Source organism: Mauremys mutica, chromosome 2 (genome assembly GCF_020497125.1).
Source record: "Mauremys mutica isolate MM-2020 ecotype Southern chromosome 2, ASM2049712v1, whole genome shotgun sequence".
In the NCBI taxonomy this organism is placed as follows: Eukaryota; Metazoa; Chordata; order Testudines; family Geoemydidae; genus Mauremys; species Mauremys mutica.
In genome coordinates this window covers 139,995,838-140,008,142 of record NC_059073.1, presented here as the reverse complement: position 1 = coordinate 140,008,142, position 12,305 = coordinate 139,995,838, and the positions used below count along the sequence as shown (strand labels likewise).

General features: G+C 46.6%; 1 long non-coding RNA gene across 3 annotated transcripts in view; it reads left to right on the top strand.

Moving 5' to 3' along the window:
* LOC123362836 overlaps nucleotides 1-12,305 on the top strand; it is a 430,380-nt gene that overhangs the window by 25,554 nt on the left and 392,521 nt on the right. The window contains exon 2 of one of the 3 annotated variants that reach the window (XR_006576590.1): nucleotides 10,042-10,135. The exons of the other annotated variants lie outside the window; for them this stretch is intronic. This is a non-coding gene — a long non-coding RNA (uncharacterized LOC123362836). The remainder of the gene's footprint in view (nucleotides 1-10,041; nucleotides 10,136-12,305) is intronic. 3 annotated transcript variants of the gene reach the window in all.

Genomic DNA, 12,305 nt, shown 5'->3' with positions numbered 1-12,305 from the left:
AAGCGCGTGCCTGGGGCAGCAAGCCACGGGGGGCGCTCTGCCAGTCGCTGCAAGGGCGGCAGGCAGGTTGCCTTCGGCGGCATGCCTGTGGAGGGTACACTGGTCCCGCGGCTTTGGTGGACTTCCCGCAGGCGTGCCGCCGAATCCACGGGACTGGGGACCTCCCGCAGGCAAGCTGCCGAAGGCAGCCTGCCTGCAGTGCTTGGGGCGGCAAATACCTAGAGCCGCCCCTGCTAGTGCTGGCCTTCTGTTTCACCCACTGTGAACTAATTCTCCATCTCTGGCCTGGTCTACACTGCGGGGGGAGGAGGGGTAAATCTAAGATAGGTCGACTTCAGCTATGCTATTCTCATAGCTGAAGTTGCGTATCTTAGATCGACTTACCTCCCGTCCTCATGGCGCAGTATCGACGGACGCGGCTACCCCGTCGACTCCGCTTCTGCCTCTCGCCCTGGTGGCGTTCCGGAGTCAACGGGGAGCACGTTAGGGGATCGATTTATCATGTATACATGAGACACAATAAATCGATCCCCGATAGATCAATCGCTACCCACCGATCCGGTGGGTAGTGTGGACGTACCCTAAGTCACGGTGGGGATGGTAGATAGAATCTCCATTTTGTACATAGGTAAACAAAGAAGAAAAAGGAGTTACCCAATGCAGCATATTGGGAAAAGAAAGAGGAAGCATCACAAATGTCAAGAAGTATTTTAATTTTAATCAGTAGGGGAGGTATTGTCTGGTGGTTAGAGCAGATAACTAGGCGTTGGGAACGAGTGGCTGTATTATTGTGCCGTTGGTTCTTTGTGTGGGCCCGGGCAAATAATCCTACCCTACGTTGTTATTCCTCTGATCTTGCAACTGTTACCCACCCACGCAGTCCTACTTGAGGTGAAGCCTATGGAGGGAGGGAGGGCTGTGCAACTGAGCTCCAAAGCCTGGATTCAAATCCCATTAAAGTCACTGGGAAGCCTTTCCACTGTGTTATGCTTGCAACCGTGTGAAGTCAAATACCATTGATAAATTTCGGGAGAAAGAAAATCCCTCCTATCACTCAGTCACTCCTTCTTCCTTTCACAAGTTTCATTTACAGATTCCAGTAAAGTGTGTAGCACGTATCACTATTTTGCCTCAGCAGAGACGACAACGTTCGCCAATTATCTGCATGTTTAACAAATAATTCCCCAGCATCCAGATTTCTTGCAAAGCTATTTTTCTGCCAAGTCAGTCACCAAGTCATTAAACCATGTTGGGTTTAATAATGATATACAATTGAGACATCTGACTCCCTAATTCCTTCTACAACTAAATTATTTAGGTGCCTGATATTTCTCAAGGTCGAATGGGTGCTGTCCCACTGGTGTAATTACTGCACTGAAGTCATTGGGTAATACTGGTGTAAAACCAGCATGAGATCAGAATCAGGCATATTGTCTTTTTCCATGTCTTCGACTGCACTGGGCCCATACTTGGTGCTCAGCAAATAATAAATAAAAAATGATTTGCAGATGCCAAAAGCAAAATGTGCACATAGGGATGGCTAAGCATAGGCTGAACTGAACCATACCTTCAAGATTTGCCTCTATGTATGCATGGCCCCTGGTAATGTCAGTGAGAGAAGGGAGCTTATATTGAGTGCAATACCTTTACAGCCTAAGGGTTGTACTTGCTTACTTCGCCTGAGCAACTCTGGGTCCGTTGTAGGGAAGATGCAGTTAAGTAAGAGCTATATGAGCAATAGAACACAAGAATTGCCATACATGATCAGAGACAAGGTCCATTTCATCCTGCATTGTGCCTTTGTCAGTGGCCACTACTAGATTGCCTCAGAGGAAGATTGAAGCATGAGGTTTAATATCCCTTACAGACTTTTTGCTATTATTTATGGTAACTGGTTATTCTTAGCATCCATAGAGATGTCCAATCCCTTTTTTGAATCTTGTAAAAGTCTTGTCCTCAATGACTTCTTATGGCTACAAGTCCCACATTGTGCACAGGGCCGGCTCCAGGCATCAGCATTCCAAGCTGGTGCTCGGGGTGGCATTCTGCAGGGGGCGGCAGTCTGTGTGTTTTTGCCCCCAAGCAGCGTGCCGAATTGCCGCCGCGGGCAGGGGCCAGTCCGTGTGCCATTAGGGCGGCAGGCGCGTTTCTGCGGCGGCGGCTTCTATGTTTAGCTGTCAGGGATGGCTTCAGCTAAACATAGAAGCTGCCACTGAATTGCCGCTGCCGCAGAAACGTGCCTGCCGCCCTAAGGGCACAGCGACTGCCTCCCCCACCCCCCGCCTGCGGCGGCAATTCGGCGTGCTGCTTGGGGCGGCGAAAACTGTAGAGCCGGCCCTGATTGTGCGGAAGAAATATTTCGTTCTATGTGTCACAACTATGGGAGACGAGCTCACTGTGGTGCTATGTTACCATCATGATGCGAGAGCTGTGCATCTCTTTTTAAATAAATCCCATTTGTTTTTGAGTATTTGGATAACACAAAGTAGAATATTGGGAAGAAAAAGTTTTCAGCTGCTGAAAGAAGCCTCAGCTCGGACAGTTGTGAAATATAGTCAACCGGAACATTTGATAAACTAATCCACTTAAGTAATGCATAATAGAATTTTGTTCTAGAATCTAAAATTCATTCTTTCTATAATTTCAATGTGGAATGATTTAAACCTCCAAACTCTCTCCTGTGATGTAAACTTTTTTTTCTGTCTAAAAACGTAGAGGGGTAATATTAAGATAAAGCCCCTGCTTTTTCTAAATGGGGCTTAACTCTATCTCCAACATTACATTTGCATTTTTGGAACTACAAATGTAACTCACATTGCGAGTCTTAAACCCCATCTAGTGTCTGGTCCAGACACTAGGCAGATGAAATTGCTACACCTGCTAACTCGGAGAGTTAGTTCTTCATCTTGAGGAATTGAGGTCCATTAATAATATGTGGCTTATACAGATATTTTTACACACAGATCTCAAAGGCCTGTACAAAGGTGGTCAGAAGGGGAAACTGAGGCACAAAGTGATTGAAGGTCCTCCCGTAGAGGAGGTGGCAGGAATAGAACCTTAGTCTCCTGAGTATCAGTCGAGTGCTCTATCCATTAGCTCACACCTTCTTTCTTAATGGGAGAGGTCCTAGGTTCAGTCTCTGCTTCTGACCCATAGTGCTGGCTATTTGCAGTTGCACTAGTGGTGCTTCCAACTGGCACCATGGTTTTACTAGCCATTGTGCATCTGCTTCAGAGGTAGGAGCAGCAGCTGCCCAGTGGTTCTGCTCTCTCTCCACATTCTGCAGCAGACTATGCCCACGCACTGCGTTGTGGTCATGATTTCAGCCTACTGGGTGAGCCATGATGGGACCCAGCCCTGACGTCTTCAGAGACAATGGGGCTTTTGTGTAGCTGTAGGCCTGGTCCCAAAGGCCACATTCTGCAGTATTTAGTGGCGCAAAACTCCCACTGAAATCAATGGGAGTTTTGTTCTGTTAAGAACCGCAGTATTGTTCCCAAAGGTATTGGAATAATCACTGCTGAGTTCTTTGAATCTGCTGTCTCTTCCTCAGGCCTTTGTAATATGCAGGCCTATTTTCTCTTTTTCATACACAGCCAAACAACAGAGCAGTTTGCAAATACTCCCATGGTGGCGGAACCCGCACCACTGTATTTTCCATGAGGACTTAGTGTCTGTCTCTCCCTCCCCACCCCTTCAGTCTAATCTGCATCAAGCCCCCAAGGTCAGCCTGATTAGAGTGGAGCTTTCCAATTTTTGCAGGGCCCCTCTTATGCACTTTGGAAACAACAAAATGGTACATCCCTCGGATACAGCCTTGCTCGGCTAATTGAGTTAGCAGGGACCTGTGTTTTTGTTTGCAGGGCTCCAGGGATCTGCAGTTTACAACCTGATTGTTTTCCAATTGTGTAATAAGTAGGATTGTTTAAAGCTGTCAATTAACTCATTCTACAGGGCAACCTTGAGCAGAGTAAATCCCCTTGCCATGAATGGTCGCTCTTCCTTTTACTGGAGTTACCTGAGGCCAGGTGTTAATTTTAAGAGGGACTTGACCTATTTGGGCCATTGATGCCTACTTAGGCAACCCTCCCTAGTGTAGACAGGGCAAAGCTGCTTCTGGATGGGTGGCGCTCGCCCAGGTTAAGGTGCCTCCAGGCAAACTGATGCTTATAGCTGTTTGCCTGGGCAGTTTTCACAGGTTCAGCAGCATCATTGGCTTTGATTGAGATAAATCCCCAAGGGTGACAGAGGAGGAAAGGCTAGAGCGCATCAAGACAAGGTTTGCAGATGTCATGGGTTAATTGAGGACAGGGTAAAAATTGGGGGGAGGGAAGAAGGTTTGATCCTGCAGGCCCTTACTCAGACAATCGCCCATTGAAGTCAAAATAGCAGTTCATTTGAGTAAAGATTTTCAACATTAGGCTTGTGTGTTTCCCTCAGTACAAAATAAAGGGGCTGAGCATCACTTCTCTCTTCCTCGGTGTTTCTTCCACCTGACTCTGCGCATCCAAATGTGCAATTGCCGTGCTTAATGGGGTAAACTGCTGAAGTGCAGAGTTAATACAAGGTGCTTTGCTTTCCAAAGTCTGTTCAGGAGAAAAGGCTCTTGGCCAGATGTGTGTGGGTGCAGGCAGCATTTGATGTAGGTGTTCAAGATGAGTAAATTAGTGAATAGAAAGGAATGGGTCAAACCAAATTAGAATCAGCCCTCTTTGTGCACAAGGGTGTGGGTGGGTGAGCCTGCAGATAAAGCAGGACTCTGCTTCTGAAGTAGCCCAGTTCAAAGGAATGCCCCCTACCGCTGTCGTCCTCACCCATAAAAATGTCTCAGGCTGACTTGCATTCATTTGAACTGGTGCAGGTTCTTTAGCAAGCCAGGGTATGTCTTCACTACAGTTAATGCATGTTATTGGCATCCAGCTCTGAGTGCCTGGGTCAATCTAGCCTAGGTATGAATAGTCACTGGGAAGCCATAACTGAGTTACTGTGTCCTCACTGCTGCCACGCTCCAACCACGAGTTGCTGGGACATCTCAGGGCAAATTCCATGGCTCTTTGGGCTACATACAGTAAGCTGAGCCACTCTGTAATTGCCAGTGAATTGTAGGAAAACGTATCTGTCCTTCTAGGTTTCAGAGGGGTAGCCGTGTTAGTCTGTATCAGCAGAAACAACAAGGAGTCTTTGTGGCACCTTAGAGACTAACACATTTATTTGGGCATAAGCTTTCATGGGCTAAAACCCACTTCATCAGATGCATGGAGTGGACAATCCAGTAGAGAGGTATGAACACACAGCATATGAAAAGATGGGAGTTGCCTTACCAAGTGTGGGGGGAGGTGTCAGTGCGAACGAGCCAATTCAATTAAGATGGAAGTGGGGTGGAATTGTGGGAAGTGCCTCACTCAGGTTTTAGCGGGTGGCGCCAGAATAGCCAGCTAGGTTGGACTGAAAGCACCACCCAGGTCAGAGGTTTTGTGTGTGGATTGGGGGTGGGGGAAGAGTGGATGTTAATTATGCAGGGAAGACCCACCCCCAGTGTGTGAGCCAGGGTGTTTTGTATTAAAGCAGTCATGTCCCCATCTGCATTTGGGTGTCTACCATGTAGAGGCCTTTAGCTCACTGGAGCAATTTCTTGGCAGGATGAATTGTCCCAATAATAGCAAGAAGAGAAAACCAATGGGGAGGCAGGGGAAGGTTTGAAATGTTGGTTATATGGTTTGCTAATGTTTCAGATTTCTTTTAGCTGATAGGATGCATTCAGCTGGATAGATTTTGCTCACCGCTGGATAGGATCAGAACTGCTCAACTGTGTTTCTTAGGCTCTGTAATGCTAATAGCAAATGGAGACTCTCCTTTAGGTCAAGAGGTGAAAAGTGCTGTAGGTTCATTAGTGTCTGGATTTTGGTTGTAGGTCTCCTCCGAGCCATGGCCCATGCACAGCTGTTGCATGTTTGGTATTCAGCTGTGTGTGAGGAGTGTGTAAATATCTGGGGTAACCATGAAATGAGCAGATGAGGCCTCTTTCTTTTCCTCTTTGCTGTGTCTTCCTCTTGACTTTTATATCAAATTGTGAATAAATTCTACTGGGGGAGGGAGGGGGAATCCTCAGGTCAGGCTATTCCCCCCCATAGGAATCCATCTGGTGCATTTGCCTTGAGCTGACCTTCAGGAATTTTGCTTGACAAGAAATCAACTCTGAAATTTGTTCCATTGTGAATCATACAGGGCCAGTCCTGCCAGGAATTCAAACCTAATACTGTATGTATTTGGGTTGCTAGAAGTCATATAAGGCCTCTCAGGAAAAGAATTATTGTGCTTTCCCTGGCCAGAAATTCAGACCCGTATGTCAGTCCTGGCAAACTGTATGGACTTGCTTATCCCCACCTTGAAAAAAAATGTTTTGACAGTAACTCTTGTGGGTTTGTCCTGCCAGAAATGCAGTTTATATGTTTGCACTGCCAACAATCAACGCCACTGTAACTGCGCCCTAGAGTGCCAAGAATCCAACCCCTATGTTTATATTTTCAAGAATCAAATACTGTGAGTGCAGATGGACAGGACTCACCATAAAACCAGACCCTGTTCTTCTCTATAGTACGGGGGTTCTCAAACTGGGGATCGGGGCCCCTCAGGGGGTCATGAGATTATTATATGGGGGGGTCACGAGCTGTCAGCTCCCACCCCAAATCCCACTTTGCCTCCAGCATTTATAATGGCGTTATAAATATTAAAAATACTTTTAAATATATTTAAGGGGGGTCTCACGCAGAGGCTTGCTATTTGAAAGGGGTCACCAGTTCAAAAGTTTGAGAACCAGTGCTACAGTATGAGGCTATCAGGGAATCTGTATAGTGGCATTTGTGCAAGACCTGTTGCTCGTTCCTTAATTAAGTGGTTTGTTGCTGTGAAATGGTTCATCGTCCCTGCTTGTTTTCTTTCTTGACTTCAGACCTCACTAGGCAGCTGGCAGCTCTTCCTATTACTCTGTGATCCCTTCAGATCTTGCAAGCTAAAATAAGGATGGAGCTGGTCAGCAGCCAGATGGGGACTCCAAGGTGTGTTACTGGGAAAGGTGTGCATTGACTCTGAGTCAGTACAGAGCCCCAAAGAGACAGTGCTACTTTTCCGGGAAGGAGGGTGCAGTGGTAAGGGCATTAATCTGAGTTGTTGGGAAATCTAGATTCAAGTCCCTGCTGTGCCACAGACTCCCTGTGTGACCCTGGGCAAGTCACTTGGTCTCTCTATGCCTCAGTTTCCACTCTGTATTATGGGGATATCACCACTTTCCGGGCCTCACTGGGGTGTTGAGGGTAAATATATTATGTTGTGAGCTTCTCCTGTAGTACGGTAATATGGGTCATAAACATACACAAGATACATCCTACAATTAGCCTGGGCCTGTGTGGAGCTCTGACTTTAATTGGGGCTCTGTGTGGATGCAGGACTGCCTGAGCAGAGCTCACTGTAAGGCTGGGACCCAAGGGTCTCTGAACGGTGCTGAGCAGTTTTTCTCCTGTCATTCTTTGGATGAGACTTCAAACAGGGGTGATAATTGCTTGTCAAGCTGTTGACATGTGAGTACAAGTATTGGTCCAATTCTATTTACATTCTCACTGATACTTGAAAATTCCCCCCTGCCCTTCCTCTTCCATGGGGCGTTCTTCACTTCCTGTCCTAAACTACTTTACTTTAGTGCTGCTGTGAAGGAACTGCTATCTTTCCACCTGAAGCTGGTCTGGGAACATACACACAAATGTAGTCATGTTTTAAAGAAATAACTTCCTTGGCTTGAACTTTCTTTTTATATTATCAATCGTATTTTAGTTGAAACTACATATATCTATGTACAACCCTCAGTAACAGACCTTCTAGTAAGCTATTAACATATTTACTGTTTCTGTGTAACTGTTTTCCTCTTGAAACAAACAAAATACTCTGGTTTTAATTTCAGTTTACTAATAACAGCAAACAATTCTTCAGACAAATTTTGCCTTGCACTCCCATATCCAGTACTTACATACTGAGGTGTAATTTAAAGTGGCTGGATGAGTCAGACTATGAATCTACTAGAGACTACTACTGACAATCTATTTTACAGGGAAGGCATCCAGATCCTATGCTGAAGGATGACAGTAGCAAAACTGTAAAATCAAAAGAAAATGTCCAGGAAATCAATTATGGTGTCATCACATGTAGACAGTAGGTTCAGAAATTGTTACATTGCGGCATTTGGGAGGATCCAAGCTGAGGATATGAGACTAAATTATGAGCTTGCTGAAATCAACGAGTGCAGGAAAATGTGTGTGATTGTTTCCTAGACCAGAAGGTTTCACACATGTGAGAATTAAGCACCTGAACTTCTTAGGAAGTGTTTTTGACTCTTTAAAGCACAAGCCTGGGCATTGGGAGATTTGGGGAGTTCCCAGTTCTGCTACCAACTTGATTTATTCATACTGGACAGGTTACTTCCTGTGCTCCGCCTCAGTTTCCCTAGCTAAAAATGGGGTACTTATGCTACTACTTTAAAGTGCTTTGAAGTATTTGAATGAAAAGCCCTATGCAAGTTCTAAGAGTTATTTGCTTGTTGTGATATCCCCAGCAAACCAGACCTCCTAAATAGGCCAGCATCTGCACTTTGGTTTCTCTCCGAAGGCTATAAATAGTGTAACTGTCAGCAGTTATAAATTACCACAGAGCTCTTTCTAAGCAAGCACATTTATTCTGAAACTGAAAGCATTACACATTAAACTGAAACTGAAAGAAAATACATTAAAAATAAAGGAACCTACACATACTTATAAAGCTTAACAGAGGCCACCCAATTCCAACTTCAGGCTCTGGTAGGTGTCAGTCCTTCAAAACAAACCACTGGGTTTCCCCATGGTTACACGTTCATAACTGTCTCGGATGCAGAACCAGAACAATCCATGAATAGTTCAGCCTACAGCTTGGGTTTTTGATTATGGTCTCATGTAACAGGTGATCGGTGGACAATGGGTCACTCCTCAGGCCTTAGCTTCAAAAGGCTAGGTTTTTACATAACCAGAGGTGGGGTGTTTGTACTTCCCCTAGACATTCCCCAGGAAAACCGCTCAACATATCTCATTCCAACAGTCCATTCTTGTCTGACACATGGTTCAATATAGTCTTCTGAACCCCAGGTGTCACATCTCCCTTCCCCCCCGCCCCCAGCCCCCGAGGTTACATAAAATCCTGGCCTACAATAATACATAATGGACTCCAAAGATACCTAAAGTTAATTCAGTAAGGTCTCCCAAGGATACTGAAGGAAATTGCCACATCTGTTTGCATTCTAGTAGAGCCTACAGAGATAAGATCTAGACCGTGTCTACAGGAGCGATGGCAGCACAGCCATGGCGCCATGGCTACACGACTGTAGCACCATAATGTAGACTCTTCCTACAGCAATGGAGGAGATTTTCCGTCTCTGTAGGAATGGCACCTGCCCAGGTGATGGTAGCTATGGCGACTGAAGCATTCTTTCTTCGACATAGCTGCATGTCCATTGGGAGTTAGGTCAATGTAGCTATGGCACTCAGAGGTGTAGAGCTACATGCTATATATGTAAGAGCATCCCTACCCTAAAGAACTGACAGCCTCAATAGAAAAGACAGACAAATATTTTCCCAATGGGGAATTGAGGCATAGAGAAAAAATGACAAGGTAGGGTTGCCAGGCATCTGGTTTTCGACCGGAATGCCCGGTCAAAAAGGGACCCTGGTGACTCTGGTAGGCAGCACCGACTGGGCCATTAAAAGTCCGGTTGATGGTGCTGCGGGTCTAAGGAAGGCTAGTCCCTACCTGTCCTGGCACTGCGCTGTGCCCCAGAAGTGGCCAGCAAGTCGGGCTCCTAGACAGGGAGGCCCTGAGCACTGGCTCCACACTCCCATTGGCCAGGAACCACAGCCAATAGGAGCTGGTGTGTGTGTGTGTGTGTGTGTGTGTGTGTGTGTGCGCGCGCCTGCAGGCAAGAGATGCATGCAGAGCTTCATTGTTTTTCCCCCCCCCTCCCCCGCCTAGGAGCTGGACCCGCTGCTGGCTCCTTCCGGGGTGCAGCATGGAGCCAGGAAGCCTGCCTTAGCCCTGCTGTGCCACTGACTGGGAGCCACCAGAGGTAATCCCGCATCCTAACTCCCCACCCCACTCCTGAGCTTTTTTTCCCCCCACCCCCAACCTGGAGCCCTCTCCTGCACCACAAATTCCTCATCCCTGGCCCCAGCCCAGATCCCACACCCCTACACCTGCCTCAACAGCAGCCCCATCCCACACTCAAAATTCCTTGGCCCCAGCCTAGACTCCCCTCCTGCACCCCAAACCCTTCATCCCTGGCCCCACCTCAGAGCCTGCACCCCCCAGCCCAGAGCCCTCACCCCCTCACACACCCCAACCCCCTGCCTCAACCCATAGCCTCAGGCCCACCACCAAGCCTGGAGCCCCCTCCTGCACCCCGAGCCCACAACCTCAGCTGGAGCCCTCAAACTCTCCCGTACCCCAACTCCCTTTCCCAGCCCGAAACCCACTCCTGCACCCTGAACCTCTCATTTCTAGCAGCACCCCGCAGCCCGCACCCCAGTTAGAGCCCTCTCCCTTTCCGCACCCCAACTCCCTGCCCCAGCCCAGTGGAAGCGAGTGAGAGTGGGGGAGAGCAAGCCACTAGGAGTGAGAATGTAGTGAGCGGGGAAGGGGGTCAGGGCAGGGTCTTGGGGAAGGGGCGGAGCTAGGGTGTTTGATTTTGTGCGATTAGAAAGTTGGCAACCCTATGACAAGGTCACCTAGGAAGTATGTGGCAGAGCTTTGTCTCCTGATTCCCAGCCCTGTGCCTTAACCATAAACCCTTCTTCCACTACAGATCTTCCCTGAACAGAAACAAAACTTCAGACCCCATTTAAAGGTTAAACCACCATGTTTGTTCCATGAAGCTCTCACCTCCTGCTGTGCTGTGCTTCTTTGAATACATTTCTAATACTCGGGGCTTGTCTACATGAGGGGAAAGCCCACTAGCTGGTGTGCACTGGCTACTCTGCACTAACATCCCTTGTGGTCACTCCTACTGTGCCAAAAGAGTGCCTGTTTGTGCATTAGTGTAATATGCTTTGGATGTGAGCTAAGCTAAACTGACCTAAGGTACTCTGCACAGTAAGAGAGTCCACATGGGGAGTTCGTACACAGTACACCAAGATGTGAATTTGAAAGTGCACTGGCTACCCCACCCTATCTTCCATGCGTAGGCAATCCTTTAGTCTTGCCATTAATTGCAAAATCTGTAGAAAGAGTTTCCTTTCAGCTGCTCCCAATAGTATTCAGGAGACTGTAATTGTCCATTAAATAACAACCTTTGAAAGATTTACACTTTACTAAGTAGCACATTAATCTCCTCTGCTTGGGCTTCAAGCCATTGTATGTTAATTTGCACTGACCTTGCATTTCCAGTGACACATTTCAGCAACTTGTTCCTCCACTGATGGCATGGTTGTCACAATATATGTAACTTGCCTAAACAAGTTAATGCCTGGCACTTAAACACCAACCATTTCAAGATAACAAAAGCAAGTTGACAGGTTGACTCCCAGTTTGTTGGACCAGTTGCTTTACCTCCTGGGATTAATAGAAATGGGTGAAAATGGATGACCCACCTGACCTATCATCCAGGAAAACCAAACCCTCCTTGTCCCCTGTCTGTCACACCTACATTTTCAAATTTGTTTAGTAAGAAAACATTACTTAATGGTTAGAACAGAACTGGACGTCCTGTCTTTGGGTCTTTCTGTTCTGGGTTTGTACAGCACCTAGCATAATAGGGTCCCGGTCCTTGACTGCAGCTCTTCAGCATTACCAAAATACAAATAAGTTCTGTTCCTGAATCTGCCACTAACTTGTACAGTTTGGAACAATTCGCCTCTCTGTACTTTTTAGCCTTGAAGCTGACAATGAAACTGAAATTAATGACTCAAAGAAGTGTTAACTTGTTCAATTGACTGTTAATCACTCAAACGCCTTCATTTCCCATATTTGAATTTGTATTATTTTTTCAACCAAGCCAGGTGTTTATACACAGATTTTTCAGGGTCATGTTTGTTACTGACCTGGAAAAATGGATGAGCTTTGAAGGGAGGGAGGAACCTATCTTTGTCTTTATTTATTTGAATTAATGGTTGATGGGGCCCCATTGTGCTAAGAGCTGCAGAAACGCATAATAAGAGATGATCCTTGCTCCAAATACCTTACAGTCTAAATAGACAAGATAAAGGAAGGGTGGAAGGAGATAGAGCATCTCGGAGAACAGA